Below are 15,343 nucleotides of genomic sequence, written 5' to 3' on the forward strand. Positions count from 1 at the left end.
TCCCAGCATTGGGGAGTTCAAATTGTTGTGTTCATTAACGAAGGTGCAGAGCATATGAAAACACCAGCAGTAAGCACTCTATTCAAATAAACTTTGTGGATAACACTACTTGTGCATTAAATGAACTTATCTCATGTGGGAGCGGTTAACTAGCTAGCATAGGATTAACCTAATAACTACCACAACACAAACCTAAAGGCCACAGGCATAAGAGGAGAGATCTGAAAGAGACCTGTGAGGTAACTTCTCCACGTCAAAGTTAGTGAGCTACTAGAAGAGATGGTTGATGCAGGTACATTAGCAACATTTAAGAGGCATTTGGTGGGGGACGTCACGTGATGACGTAGGATCGAGATGCTGGAACCCAGCTCTCCCGTAAAAAAACCAATAAATTAATGTTTAAGTGAAGAAAAGTTAGTCAATACTTTCTAAAAGTTACTTATAAACTACTCCGGATTGTTTCAAGTTATGCCTCACAAACAGAAGATGAAGAAAACTAGTACCGTGAAGGCAACGCAAGTTGGAACAGAATCAAGCCCACTTCTGCCAAAGAACCGCGGGCTCAGGTACATTGTACCACCGGCGATACAGAACAGGAAACTGCAGCAACATCGACCATTTCTAAAGAAAAAGATCAACGAGAACTGTGCAAACGTGAAGGAAGGAGCATACGCAAACGGGAGCAACCAGAACTACAAATCCCAGTTACGACTGAAACCGAAAGTGAAAGTGAATCTGAGAGAGTCAGATTCTCTGGAAAAATCAGATGAAGATGGAGGCAAAAGTTTTTCTGGAAATATAGAAAAGACTTTGATGCAAATAATGCGTAAATTAGGCGCATTAAAAGTAATCAAAAGAAAAATGACAAATATGGAGATGATGCTTGATAAAATGACAAAAAGACAGGAAAAAATGGAAAAGAGAATTATAGACTTGGAAACTACAACAGAAGACATAGTTGAATGAACAAAGAATGAATAAAATGGAAAATGATACTACTGCCTGAACATCAGAAAGAAAACAATTTATGGAAAAAATTGATAAGCTTGAAAATTTTAGTAGATGAAACAATATTAAAATTGTTGGACTTAAAGAAGATAGAGAAGGAGAAGATCCAATAATTTTTTTTCAAAAATGGATCCCTGAAAAATTGGAAATGGAATGAGAAACTCCAATTGAGATTGAAAGGGCTCATAGAGCCTTAAGGTCAAGATCTCAAGCTGATCAAAATCCACGATCAATTTTGATAAGATGATTACGATACCAAGATAAAGAAAAGAATTTGAAGGCAGCTGCCCAATGTGCCAAAAAGAGAAATGGGCCATTGATGATAGCAGGGAAGGCAGTTCTTTTTTATCCTGATATAAGTTATAACCTTTTGAAGAGAAAGAAGGAATTTAACCCAGCGAGAAAAGTCTTATGGGAAAAGGGTTATAAATTTATAATGCGTCACCCAGCAACACTGATAACTTTTTTGGAGGAGGGAAAAAAAAGATATTTTACCGATTATCGAGAAGTGGAGGAGTTCACACAAAAACTTGCATTTATTCGCTAATTACACATAGAGACGTCCAAGCGTAATGGATTAAAGATGAAGATAGAGACAGTGAATGGAAGTGATGGACATTTAAGGATGATACAGGGGAGAAAAGCAAAATTTCAGAAATACTAATTGAGAATAGTATTTTTTTCTTCTTATATATATACTTTTTTATGTTGTGGGGGGGCTGGGGAGCTTTGGATTGGTTACTGCGGGATTCACATGTGTAATCACGGCGATTGCCATTACCCGTAATGGGGGTAATGTTGTGTTCCTTTTTTTCACAACATTAGTAGGGGGGTATTTTGTTTTTTTCTTTATACTCTATTTTTCTATCTTTCTGCCTGGATGATCGGTGGGGACACACATAGCAACATGGAGAATTTTTAAAAGATTTCCCAAGATACCACGAAAGTTGAAAGATTAGGTATTATTATAGTTTGGGGTAACATAATTAAAAATAATGACTAATGTACTGAATTTTTAAAGTTTTAATGTTAATGGGCTTAATGGACTAGTAAAAAGAAAAAGAATTTCAACATACATTAAAAAAATGAAAATAGATATAGCTTTTTTACAAGAAACACATTTAACAGACAAAGAACAGAAATTAAAAACAGACTGGGTTGGAAATGTTATTGCAGCTTCATTTAATTCAAAGGCGAGAGGAGTTGCAATTTTGGTTAATAAAAATTTACCAATTAAAATACAAAACATATTAATTGATTCGGCAGGGAGATATGTAATTATACATATTTTTTTTCAGAACTATGGACTCATGACTATTTATGCACCAAATGAAAATGGTGTAAAATTTATACAAGAGGTCTTTTTGAATTTGGCTAACGCATATGACAAAATATTAATAGGTGGAGATTTTAACTTTTGTCTAGATCCAGTTTTAGATAGATCAACAAAGATTGTCACAAAAGCAAAAGTATTAAAATTAACTCTATCATTGATGAAAGACTTAAACTTGATTGATATATGGAGAAGAATTAATCCAAAAGAAAGAGATTACTCATTTTATTCAAATAGATATAAAACATATTCAAGGATAGATTTTTTCCTATTATCAATGAATATTCAAGATAGAGTGGAAAATGTGGAATATAAAGCGAGAATATTGTCAGATCATTCTCCTTTGATAATGACAATGATAATGACAGACGAAGAGGAATTAATTTGTAGATGGAGATTTAATTCAATGTTACTAAAACGTCAAGATTTTTGTGATTTTATGAAAAAGCAGATTCAGTTCTTTTTAGATACAAATTCACATTCAGTTGATGATAAATTCATATTGTGGGAAGCAATGAAGGCAAATTTGAGAGGTCAGATAATGTTATACTTCTAAAATTAAGAAGGAATATATGATAGAAGTAGATCAATTGGAAAAAGAGATTACAAAATTAGAAAAAGAATCTCAAAGAAATATGACAGAAGAAAAACGAAGACAACTTATTAATAAGAAGTTACAATATAATACACTCCAGACATATCGAACAGAAAAAGCAATTATGGGAGCTAAACTGAGATATTATGAACTAGGTGAAAGATCACATAAGGTCCTTGCATGGCAGTTAAAAACAGACCAGACTTCTAAAACAATAAATGCAATTCAAACAAAAGTAAATAAAATTACTTATAAACCTTTAGAAATTAATGAAACTTTTAAGAATTTTTATTCTGAGTTGTATAAATCAGAATCACAAAATGATAATGTCAAGATAGAAAGGTTTTTATCACAAATCACTCTTCCAAAATTAAATACAGAAGAACAGAAGGGATTAGATATGCCTTTTACATTGAAAGAGGTCGAAGAAGCTCTAGGATCACTTCAAAGTAATAAATCTCCAGGAGAAGATAGTTTTCTGCCTGAATTTTATAAAAAGTTTAAAGATTTATTAATTCCTCCTTTTATGGAGTTAATACATCAAGCGGAAAGAACGCATAAACCCAGAATCTTTTTCGACAGTTATTTTAATAGTATTGCCAAAAAAAGATAGAGATCTTTTAAAGCCAGCATCATATAGACCTATTTCTTTATTAAATACTGATTATAAAATAATAGCAAAAATCTTATCTAACAGATTATCTAAATACTTACCAAAATTAGTACATATGGATCAAACAGGATTTATTAAAAACAGACAATTGGCAGATAATGTAACTCGGTTATTTAGTATAATTCATTTGGCTCAAAAGAGGGAGGAAATGAGTGTGGCAGTTGCTTTGGATACAGAAAAAGCATTTGATAGATTGGAATGGGATTTTTTATTTAAAGTATTGGAAAAATATGGATTAGGTGTATCTTTTCCAAAATGGATTAAAACCTTAAATACTAATCCCAAAGCTAAAGTAGTGACAAATGGTCAAATTTCAACACCATTTCAGCTAACAAGGTCAACTAGGCAAGGTTGTCCATTATCACCTGCTTTATTCATGTTGGCGATAGAGCCATTAGCTGAATTAATTAGAATGGACCCAGATATTAAGGGTTTCAGAGTTAATCAGGAAGAATACAAGATTAACTTATTTGCTGATAATGTTCTGCTTTATTTAACAAACCCATTGCACTCGATGCATAAATTATCCTATAGATTAGAAGAATATGGGAAAATATCAGGTTATAAAATAAATCGGGATAAAAGTGAAATTTTACCTCTTACTAAAGTAGATTATAGTCAATGTCAATTACTTACTCAATTTAGATGGCTGACAAATGGTATAAAATATTTAGGTATAAGAGTTGATAATGATATAAAGAACTTATATAAATTAAATTACTTACCATTACTGAAAAAAATTCAAGAAGATTTTGATAAATGGATGGTATTACCAATAACATTAGTAGGTAGAGTAAATACCATAAAAATGAATATATTCCCTAGACTACAATACTTAATTCAATCACTACCAATACAACTACCACAGAAGTTTTTTCAAGAGTTAAACAAATATGTGAGGAAGTTTATTTGGAAAGGTAAGATGTCAAGAATATCGTTGGAAAAATTGACATGGAAATTTGATCTAGGAGGGTTACAACTTCCAAATTTTAAGAATTATTATAAAGCAAACCAACTTAGATTTATTGCATCTTTTTTTTTTTGAGAAAGATGGACTGGCATGGATTAGAATAGAACTAGATAAAATAGGAGAAAATACCCCAGAAGATTTTATATATAAATGGGAATCTAAATGGATATGGGAAAAGAAACAATCTCCTGTCTTAAAGCATTTGATTAACTTATGGAATAAGATAAATGTTGATGATGAGACAAAGAAATCTTTATTAGCAAAGAGATCTTTAATTCAAAATAGACTTATTCCTTTTACAATGGATAATCAACTTTTATATAATTGGTTTCAAAAAGGGATTAGATATATAGGAAATTGTTTTGAAGGAGGTATATTAATGTTATTTGATCAATTAAAGAATAAGTATAAAGTATCAAACAATACTCTTTTTTGTTACTTCCAACTAAGAGCTTATTTAAGAGAAAAATTAGGTCAAACAATGTTATTGCCGAAATCTAATGAAATAGAAACTTTAATTCAAAAAGGAAAGATTAAAAAATTTATCTCTTGTATGTATAACTTGATTCAAAAACAGGCAATTAAACAAGGAGTCCATAAGTCAAGACAAAAATGGGAAAGTGACTTGAATATTAAAATTGAAGAAACAAATTGGTCAAGACTATGTCTTGATAATGACAAATACAATAAATGACCGGTTAAGATTAGTACAATATAATTTTTTTACATCAATTATATATTACACCACAAAAAATAAATTAATTAAACCCAAATTTAACCAATCAGTGTTTCCGATGTAACCAAGAAATCGGTACTTTTTTACATTCTACTTGGTCTTGTTCTAAAATTCAACCTTTTTGGACAAATTTAAGAGTTTTATTGGAAAAAAATTATTGTACACAACTTCCACATAATCCAATATTATTTTTACTAGGCGATATTGAAGGGATAAAACCAAAACCCAAATTGAATAAATATCAGAAAGAATTTATAAAAATTGCATTGGCAGTAGCCAAAAAGGCTATTGCAGTTACTTGGAAACTGGATACATACTTAAGTATAGATCATTGGAAGGAAGAAGGAAATTTATGGCTGTATTCCACTTGAAAAATTACTTACAATTTAAGAGATAAATATGAAACGTTTTTGAAAATTTGGCGCCCTTATTTACAAAAGGCAGGATTAAGTATATAGGTGCTCCGAAGATGAAATGATTGGTTATTCGGGGAAAGAAATAAATATATATACTAAAGTTATTACGAACTCCATGGAGCATGTGGGGATCTTCCAATATCCAGGCACTCTTTCTTTTTTTTTCCTTTCTTTCTTTCTTTTTTATATAGGGATGTTAGGGGGGAGGGTTTAAGGGCAGGGGGGTAGGGTATATATATTTTTTTTCATATATTTTCTTTTATTTCTGTAATTATTTGAAAACTCAATAAAAAAGTTTATTTAAAAAAGAGGCATTTGGTTAGGTACATGGAGCGGAGGGGTATAGAATATTATGCACCAGACATGGATAACTGGGACTAGCAGGATGGCTGATGTGGAGCAGTTGTGATAAAAGGCCTGATTCTTTGCTATATTAATCTATGACTGTAATTCAGCTGCTCTTCACTGGGAACATGACTTACTTTATCGACGACTGTTGGGAAGAGGAACAGACTTGTGAGTGATTGGAAGGCTTGAGAAACAATTCACTTGTGCAATCTATGTTTCTCTTTGGCTCAATGTGTGGCAACACTGCCAACAAAAGGAAGGTAAGTGAGTTAGTGGGCAAGTGAAGGAGTGGAGCTTTGAGGCTTTGACTCAGAAGGCTTCGGGGCGAAGAAGTGGAGGGCAAGCTTGCTCCCAATGAGGTGAAGCCGGGTAAGTTTCTTTAATTAATTCAATTAACTTAGGAGTTGCTAATGGAGGCATTAGACAGGGCAGTCCAGTGCTCAGATTGTAAGATGTGGAAAGTCAGGAACAGCACAATTGTCTCTGATGACTACACCTACAAAAGATTCATTCAGCTGCAAACCGAGTTAGGGAACTGGAGCTGGAGGTGGTTGAACTTCGGGTCATTCGGGAGGCAGAGGCAGTAAAAGATTAGAGTTTCAGGGAGACAGTCACCCTAAAAGTCAGGAGGCAGGTAACTGGGTGACTGTCAGGAGAGGGAAGTGGAATAGACAGAAAGAGCAGAGCACCTCTGTGGCTGTTCCCATCAACAATAAGTATACTGTTTTGGATACTGTTGGTGAGGATGACCTACCAGGAACAAATTGTAGTGGTCACATCTCTGGCACTGAGACTGGACCCTCTGCTCACAAAGGAAGGATGCAAAAGAAGAGAGCAGTAGTGACAGGGGATTTGAAAGTTAAGGGGACAAATAAGAGGTTCTGTGGGAGAGATCAAGAATCCCGGATGGTCTGTTGCCTTCCTGGTGCCAGGGTCCGCGTTATCACAGATTGAGTTCTTGGTATTCTCAGGAGAGAGGGTGAGCAGCCAGATGTCGTGGTCCACATGGGGACCAATGACATAGATAAGAGTAGGGTGAGGTCCTGAAGAAGGAATACAGGGAGTTAGGAAAGATGTTAAAAAGCAGGACCTCGAGGGTGGTAATCTCGGGATTGCTGCCTCTGCTATGAGACAGAGAGGGTAGGAACAGGAAGTTATGGCAGATGAATGCATGGCTGAAGGGTTGGTGCAGGTGACAGGGGTTCAAATTTCTGAATCATTGGGATCTCTTCTGGGGAAGGTCTGACCTGTACAAAAAGGACGGGCTGCACCTGAACTGGAAAAGGACCAATATCCTGGTGGGCAGGTTTGCTAGAGCTGTGGGGAGGGTTTAAACTAGTTTGGCAGCGGGGTGAGAATCAAAATGTGAGTGCAGAGATTAGGGTAGAAGGACAAAGGCATGATGCTATGTGTTCTGAATTGGTGAGGAAGGACAGGCAGGGGACAAAACATAAATATGGCCAGTTAGAGTGGTTGAAATGTGTTGATTTCAAAGCTAGGAGTATTAGGAATAAAGGGGATGAACTTAGAGCATGGATCAGTATGTGGAACTATGAAGTTGTGGCCGTTACTGAAACTTGGCAGGAGGAAGGGCAGGATAGGCTGATGCAGGGTTTAGGTGTTTTAAAAGGAATAGGATGGGAGGTAGAAATGGGCAGGGGTGGGGAGTAGCATTATTGTTCAGGGATAGTATCTCGACTATAGAAAGGGAGGATGCTGCAAAGGGAGTGTCCACTAAGTTGGTGTGGGTGGAAGTCAGAAATAGAAAGGGATCAATCCCTGTGCTGGGAGTAGTCTATAGGCCCCCAAATAGCCCTCGGGACACTGAGGAGCAGATAAGCAGGCAGATTTTAGAATGGTGCAGGAAATACAGGGTAGTAGTTACGGGTGATTTCAACTTCCTGCATATTGACTGGCACCACCTTACTGCAAGGGGGTTAGATGGGGCTGAATTTGTCAGGTGTATTCAAGAAAGATTCCTGACACAGTATGTGGACCGGCCGACGAGAGGAGAGGCCATACTAGATCTAGTTCTGGGTAATGAACCTGGTCAGGTGACAGACCTCCTGGTGGGGGAGCATTTTGGTGAGAGTGACCGCAACTCCCTTAGCTTCAGCATAGCAATGGAAAAGGATAAAAACAGACAAACTGGGGAAGTGCTTTACTGGGGAAGGGCTAACTGTGAAGGGATGAGGCTGGAACTATTGAGAGTAAATTGGAAACAGATGTTCAAGGGTGAAAGCACAGAAGTAATGTGGAGGAAGTTTTGGGACCACTTGTACTGGGTTCAGGATTGTCCTACTGAGACAAGGAAAAAATGGTAGGAAAAGGAGATCATGGCTGACGAAACAAGTGAGGCAACGTGTCAAAAGGAAGCAGGAAGCAGGAGGGTCTCATGAGAAATATATGGTAGCCAGGAAGGAGCTTAAGAAAGGACTTAGGAGAGCTCCAAGGGGGCATGAGAAGGCCTTGGCATGTAGGATTAAGAAGAACCCTAAGGCGTTCTATGTGTATGTGAAGGACAAAAGGATGACAAGAATGAAGGTAGGGCTGCTAAAGGATAAAGAAGGCAACAAGTGCCTGGAGGCAGAGGAGTTTGGGGAGGTCCTAAATGAATACCTTGCTTCAGTATTCACGTGAACAAACAGACAGACATACTTTATTAATCCCAAGGGAAATTGGGTTTCATTACAGTTGAACAAACCAAGAATAGAGTAGAAATATAGCAAAATAAAACCAAAAATAATTAAATAATAATAAGTAAATTATGCCAAGTGGAAATAAATCCAGGACCAGCCTATTGGCTTGGAGTGTCTGACACTCCGAGGGAGGAGTTGTAAAGTTTGATGGTTACAGGCAGGAATGACTTCCTATGACGCTCAGTGTTGCATCTCGGTGGAAATGAGTCTCTGGCAGAATGTACAAACTGCCTAACCAGTACATTATGGAGTGGATGGGAGACATTGTCCAAGATGGCATGCAACTTGGACAGCATCCTCTTTTCAGGCACCACTGTCAGAGAGTCCAGTTTCACCCCCACAACATCACTGGCCTTATGAATGAGTTTGTTGATTCTGTTGGTGTCTGCAACCCTCAGCCTACTGCCCCAGCACACAACAACAAACATGATAGCACTGGCCACCATGGACTCGTAGAACATCCTCAGCATTGTCCCGCAGATGCTAAGGACCTCAGTCTCCTCAGGAAATAGAGACGGCTCTGACCCTTCTTGTAGACAGCCTCCGTGTTCTTTGACCATTCTAGTTTATTGTCAATTCGTATCCCCAGGTACTTGTAATCCTCCACCATGTCCACACTAACCCTTTCGATGGAAACAGGAGTCACCGGTGCCTTGGCCCTCCTCAGGTCCACCACCAGCTCCTTAGTCTTTTTCACATTAAGCTGCAGATGATTCTACTTGCACCATGTGACAAAGTTTCCCACTGTAGCCCTGTACTCTGCCTCATCTCCCTTGCTGATGCATCCAAATATGGCAGAGTCATCAGAAAACTTCTGAAGATGCCAAGACTCTGTGCAGTAGTTGAAGTCCAAGGTGTAGATGGTGAAGAGAAAGGGAGACAGGACAGTCCCCTGTGGAGCCACAGTACTGCTGACCACTCTGTCTGACACACAGTGTTGCAAGCGCACGTACTGTGGTCTGCCAGTCAGGTAATCAATAATCCAGGACACCAGGGAAGCATCCACCTGCATCACTGTCAGCTTCTCACCCAGCAGAGCAGGGCGGATGGTGTTGAACGCACTGGAGAAGTCAAAAAACATGACTCTCACAGTGCTCACCGGCTTGTCCAGGTGGGCGTAGACACGGTCCAGCAGGTAGACGATGGCATCCTCAACTCCTAGTCGGGGCTGATAGGCGAACTGGAGGGGGTCTAAGTGTGGCCTAACCATAGGCCGGAGCTGCTCCAGAACAAGTCTCGCCAGGGTCTTCATGATGTGGGAGGTCAATGCCACCGGTCTGTAGTCATTGGAGTCAGAGGGGCGCAGTGTCTTCGGCGCAGCCTCGCCTCGCCTCTGCCTGGAGCTTTGCCTCACCTTGCCTCTGCCTGGAGCTTCGCCTCGCCTCGCCTCTGCCAGGAGCTTTGCCTCACCTTGCCTCTGCCAGGAGCTTTGCCTCACCTTGCCTCTGCCTGGAGCTTCGCCTCACCTTGCCTCTGCCTGGAGCTTCGTCTCCCCTTGCCTCTGCCTGGAGCTTCGCCTCACCTTGCCTCTGCCAGGAGCTTCGTCTCACCTTGCCTCTGCCTGGAGCTTTGCCTCGCCTCGCCTCTGCCTGGAGCTTCGCCTCGCCTCGCCTCTGCCTGGAGCTTCGCCTCGCCTCGCCTCTGCCTGGAGCTTCGCCTCGCCTCGCCTCTGCCTGGAGCTTCGCCTCGCCTTGCCTCTGCCAGGAGCTTCGTCTCACCTCGCCTCTGCCTGGAGCTTTGCCTCACCTCGCCTCTGCCTGGAGCTTCGCCTCGCCTCGCCTCTGCCTGGAGCTTCGCCTCGCCTCGCCTCTGCCTGGAGCTTCGCCTCGCCTCGCCTCTGCCTGGAGCTTCGCCTCGCCTCGCCTCTGCCTGGAGCTTCGCCTCGCCTCGCCTCTGCCTGGAGCTTCGCCTCGCCTCGCCTCTGCCTGGAGCTTCGCCTCGCCTCGCCTCTGCCTGGAGCTTCGTCTCGCCTCGCCTCTGCCTGGAGCTTCGTCTCGCCTCGCCTCTACCAGGAGCTTCGCCTCGCCTCGCCTCTGCCTGGAGCTTCGCCTCGCCTCGCCTCTGCCTGGAGCTTCGCCTCGCCTCGCCTCTGCCTGGAGCTTCGCCTCGCCTCGCCTCTACCAGGAGCTTCGCCTCGCCTCGCCTCTGCCTGGTGCTTCGCCTCACCTTGCCTCTGCCTGGAGCCTTGCCTCACCTTTGCCTCTGCCTTTAGCTTCGTCTCACCTTGCCTCTGCCTGGAGCCTTGCCTCACCTTTGCCTCTGCCTTTAGCTTCGTCTCACCTCGCCTCTGCCTGGAGCTTCGCCTCGCCTCGCCTCTGCCTGGAGCTTCGTCTCGCCTCGCCTCTGCCTGGAGCTTCGTCTCACCTTGCCTCTGCCTGGAGCTTCGTCTCACCTTGCCTCTGCCTGGAGCTTCGTCTCGCCTCGCCTCTGCCAGGAGCTTCGTCTCACCTTGCCTCTGCCTGGAGCCTTGCCTCACCCTGCCTCTGCCTGGAGCTTCGCCTCGCCTCGCCTCTGCCAGGAGCTTTGCCTCACCTTGCCTCTGCCTGGAGCTTCGTCTCCCCTTGCCTCTGCCAGGAGCTTCGTCTCACCTTTGCCTCTGCCTGGAGCTTCGTCTCACCTTGCCTCTGCCTGGAGCTTCGTCTCCCCTTGCCTCTGCCTGGAGCTTCGTCTCACCTCGCCTCTGCCAGGAGCTTCGCCTCGCCTTGCCTCTGCCTGGAGCTTCGTCTCACCTCGCCTCTGCCTGGAGCTTCGTCTCCCCTTGCCTCTGCCTGGAGCTTTGTCTCACCTTGCCTCTGCCTGGAGCTTCGTCTCACCTTGCCTCTGCCAGGAGCTTCGTCTCCCCTTGCCTCTGCCAGGAGCTTCGTCTCCCCTTGCCTCTGCCAGGAGCTTTGCCTCACCTTTGCCTCTGCCTGGAGCTTCGTCTCCCCTTGCCTCTGCCTGGAGCTTCGTCTCCCCTTGCCTCTGCCTGGAGCTTCGTCTCACCTTGCCTCTGCCAGGAGCTTCGTCTCCCCTTGCCTCTGCCAGGAGCTTTGCCTCACCTTTGCCTCTGCCTGGAGCTTCGTCTCACCTTGCCTCTGCCTGGAGCTTCGTCTCCCCTTGCCTCTGCCAGGAGCTTCGTCTCACCTTGCCTCTGCCTCGAGCTTCGTCTCCCCTTGCCTCTGCCTGGAGCTTTGCCTCACCTTTGCCTCTGCCTGGAGCTTTGCCTCACCTCGCCTCTGCCTGGAGCTTCGCCTCGCCTCGCCTCTGCCTGGAGCTTTGCCTCACCTCGCCTCTGCCTGGAGCTTTGCCTCACCTTTGCCTCTGCCTGGAGCTTTGTCTCCCCTTGCCTCTGCCTGGAGCTTTGCCTCACCTTTGCCTCTGCCTGGAGCTTCGTCTCCCCTTGCCTCTGCCTGGAGCTTTGCCTCACCTTGCCTCTGCCTGGAGCTTCGTCTCCCCTTGCCTCTGCCTGGAGCCTCGCCTCTGCCTGGATCCTCGCCTCCCCTTGTCTCGCCTCTGCCTGGATCCTCGCCTTGACCTGGAGCCTCCCCTTGCCTCGTCCTGGAGCCTCACCTCGCCTCTGCCATTATCCATGCCTTGCCTCTGCCTAGATCCTCACCATTCCATTAGGCACGATTCTATACTGACAAATTGGATATTTATCAGTCTAGACAAGTATTTGATGAATGGCTTCTTGGGCAGTCCAGTCATGTTGACAAATTAGACCCATAATTGCTAGGGGCCCTCGGCAGAAAATTAACTTCTGAAATCCCTTCAAAGTAAGATCCTGATCACCTGCTGTACAAGAAATTAACATCAGAATAGGTGTCAGTCATAGTGAGCAAATAGTTAAATCATCGCTGCTGTGGCCAGTGTCAGACATGGCCAATCTGCCATACTGGGCTGGGCCATTCCCCCTTCTAATATAGACAACTGGTTTCTGTTGGAATCTCTCCTCTTCACTTGTTGCTATAAGGTTATTTCTGTGATTGAGTGAAATACAACAGCTTTCTACCCCTCTGCACTGGCTTTCCAGTGACTGGAGCCAATCTGTAAACTAGATGTGATGTTTGCTTCAGGCAGCTGTGTTCTGGCATGCCCCATGTAACAGGGAGGGAGGCACTAGAATAGGAGGCTTGATAGTCTGTCTACACCTATCCACAGACATGTGACTTGCTGACTCCCTCTGGGCTCTGCTTGTTTTGCAATGTACCACTTCTACTTTACAAGAGAGGTTTAAGATGCCCTCCCCATTCTGAGAGCAGAATCCTCTGAGGGCATCCACATCATGATGGTGAGGCTGGGTCTTATAGTAACCTCGCTTCTCTCTGTTACAGCTTCTGCCTTCACTAAGCTCAGTATGTTCTGAATAGTGGCAGCAAACAGAGGGATGTGTTTATTTAACCGGTGATAATCAACTGTCGTTCTCCATCTGCCAACTAATGTCTTCACTGGCCAAACAGGACTGTATACTTTGCGATTGAATGCCTGTTCTTTCCTTGTTTTAATAATCCTTTCATCATGTCAAGGATCTCAGACTGTCTTCCAAGTATCCCATATTGCTTCATGTAGACCACTGCACTAGATGACAGTATCATAAGTGACTCCTCACCTCGCTACCACCACTAAAACAGTCACCTTAAATATTCCAAATATGAATATTCACAATTTAGTCTGCACTGCCTGTCCCTGCAGCATATTCACTCCAACTATATTCTCAGCTAGCTTATGTATAAAGATATACCTGTACCTTTATCAGAGTCAGAATCAGGTATAATATCACTAGCATACTTTTGTTTTGCTACAGTAGAGCATTGCAAAATATAATAATAAAAAATCTATAAATTATCTTAAAAAGGTCAAATAAGTAGTACAAAGAGAGCAAAGGTTCATTGTCCACTCAGAAATCCAATGGTCGAGCCTGTTCATGAAACATTGTTTGTATGTCTTTAGGCATCTGTACCTCCTTCTTGTTGGTAGCAATGAGAAGATGCAATGTCTTGGCTGACAGGGATCCTTAATGATGGATAATATCTTTTTGAGGCATCACCTTTTGAAGGTGTCCTTGATGCTGTGAGCAGTGTGCTAGTGCCCATGATGGAGCTGACTGAGTTTACAGTTTCCTGCAGCTTTTCTGACCCTATGTAATAGACTCTCCATACCAGATGATGGAACCAAATGATGTTGACTCCCAGGAATTTCGAACTGCTCACCCCTTCCACTGCTGATCCCTCAGTGAGGACTGGTGTGTGTTGCCTTGACTTGCCAATTTTGAAGCCCACAATCAACTCCTTGGTCTTACTGACTTTGAGTGCAAGATTGTTGTTGCAACACCACTCATCCAGTTTATCTATCTCACATCTGTATGCCTCCTTGCCACCATCTGAAATTCTGCCGTAGTAGTTGTCTTATTGGCAAATTTATAGATAGGTTTGTAAAGATAGCTTTTGACTCATTGCCCTTCATAAATTAAAGTTTTGAGTACTGGAGATGGGATGTTATGTTGAAGTTGTATAAAATGTTAATGAAGCTTAATTTGGAGCATTGTGTGCAGTTTTGGTCACCAAGCTGCAGAAAAGATGTAAAAAAGGTCAAAAGAGTATTTAGAACTACATAGTATTACAGAAGCAGATCAGAAATTCTTTGGATTCATTTTCACCTTACTTGCCAAAGCAACCTCATATCTTCTTTTAGCTTTTCGGAGTTCTTTCTTAAGATTCTTTTTACATTCTTATGTTCCTCAAGCACCTCATTTACTCCATGCTGCCTATATTTATTGTAGATCTCTTTCTTTTTCCAAACCAAGTTTTCAATATCCCTTGAAAACCATGACTCCCTCAAACTTTTAACCTTTCCTTTCAACCTAACAAGAACTTAAAGATTCTGTACCCTCAGAATTTCACCTTTAAATGACCTCTATTTCTCTATGACATCCTTCTCATAAAACAAATTGTCCCAATCCACTCTTTCTAAATCCTTTCGCATCTCCTCAACGTTAGCCTTTCTCCAATCAAAAATCTCAACCCTGGGTCCAGTCCTACCCTTCTCCATAATTATATTGAAACTTCTATTGAACTTTTGCTAATATTCCTGAGAATATAAGTTGTGTTATATCTGTTCCCTTGCCTTCGACAAAGTCGCACTGTTCTTCACTTACCTCTGGTTTAATTTTGTTTCTTATTCTGAGCATGATGATTCTAAGTAGAATTTTTGAGGTGGCTCATTTAACTTATTGTTCTGTGTTGTCCACACACTGTTGCACCTGGTTTCTTTGGCAGTGCAATGGAAACTGCCTTTAAAAGATCTTCTACTACTTTGCCACTGTTGTATATTCTATTCATAAGATTGTTAATTTCTCAACACCAAGATCTTCTAGCGCTTCATACAGTTCGACCAGAATGTTATCTGGTCCTGATGATTTCCGCTTTTGCATTTTCTTTAAGGCATGCTCCACTGAATCCAATTGAACTTTAAAAGGCCTTGATAGAGTGGATGTTTCCAGTGGTGCAGGAATCTAAGACTAGAGGATACAGCCTTAGTTTAGAGGGGTGTCCTTTTATGATGGAGATAAGGAGGATTTCAAAAGATA

At 42.1% G+C, this 15,343-nt stretch overlaps 2 protein-coding genes across 9 annotated transcripts in view; one reads left to right on the forward strand and one right to left on the reverse strand.

Annotated features, from left to right (window-relative positions):
* LOC132395483 (uncharacterized) overlaps positions 1 to 15,343 on the forward strand; it is a 221,060-nt gene that overhangs the window by 91,276 nt on the left and 114,441 nt on the right. The gene's annotated exons all lie outside the window — the stretch shown is intronic.
* The window catches only part of LOC132395481 (alpha-2,8-sialyltransferase 8F-like), a 98,954-nt gene that overhangs the window by 67,765 nt on the left and 15,846 nt on the right, over positions 1 to 15,343 (reverse strand). The gene's annotated exons all lie outside the window — the stretch shown is intronic.

Source organism: Hypanus sabinus, chromosome 6 (genome assembly GCF_030144855.1).
Source record: "Hypanus sabinus isolate sHypSab1 chromosome 6, sHypSab1.hap1, whole genome shotgun sequence".
NCBI lineage: Eukaryota > Metazoa > Chordata > Chondrichthyes > Myliobatiformes > Dasyatidae > Hypanus > Hypanus sabinus.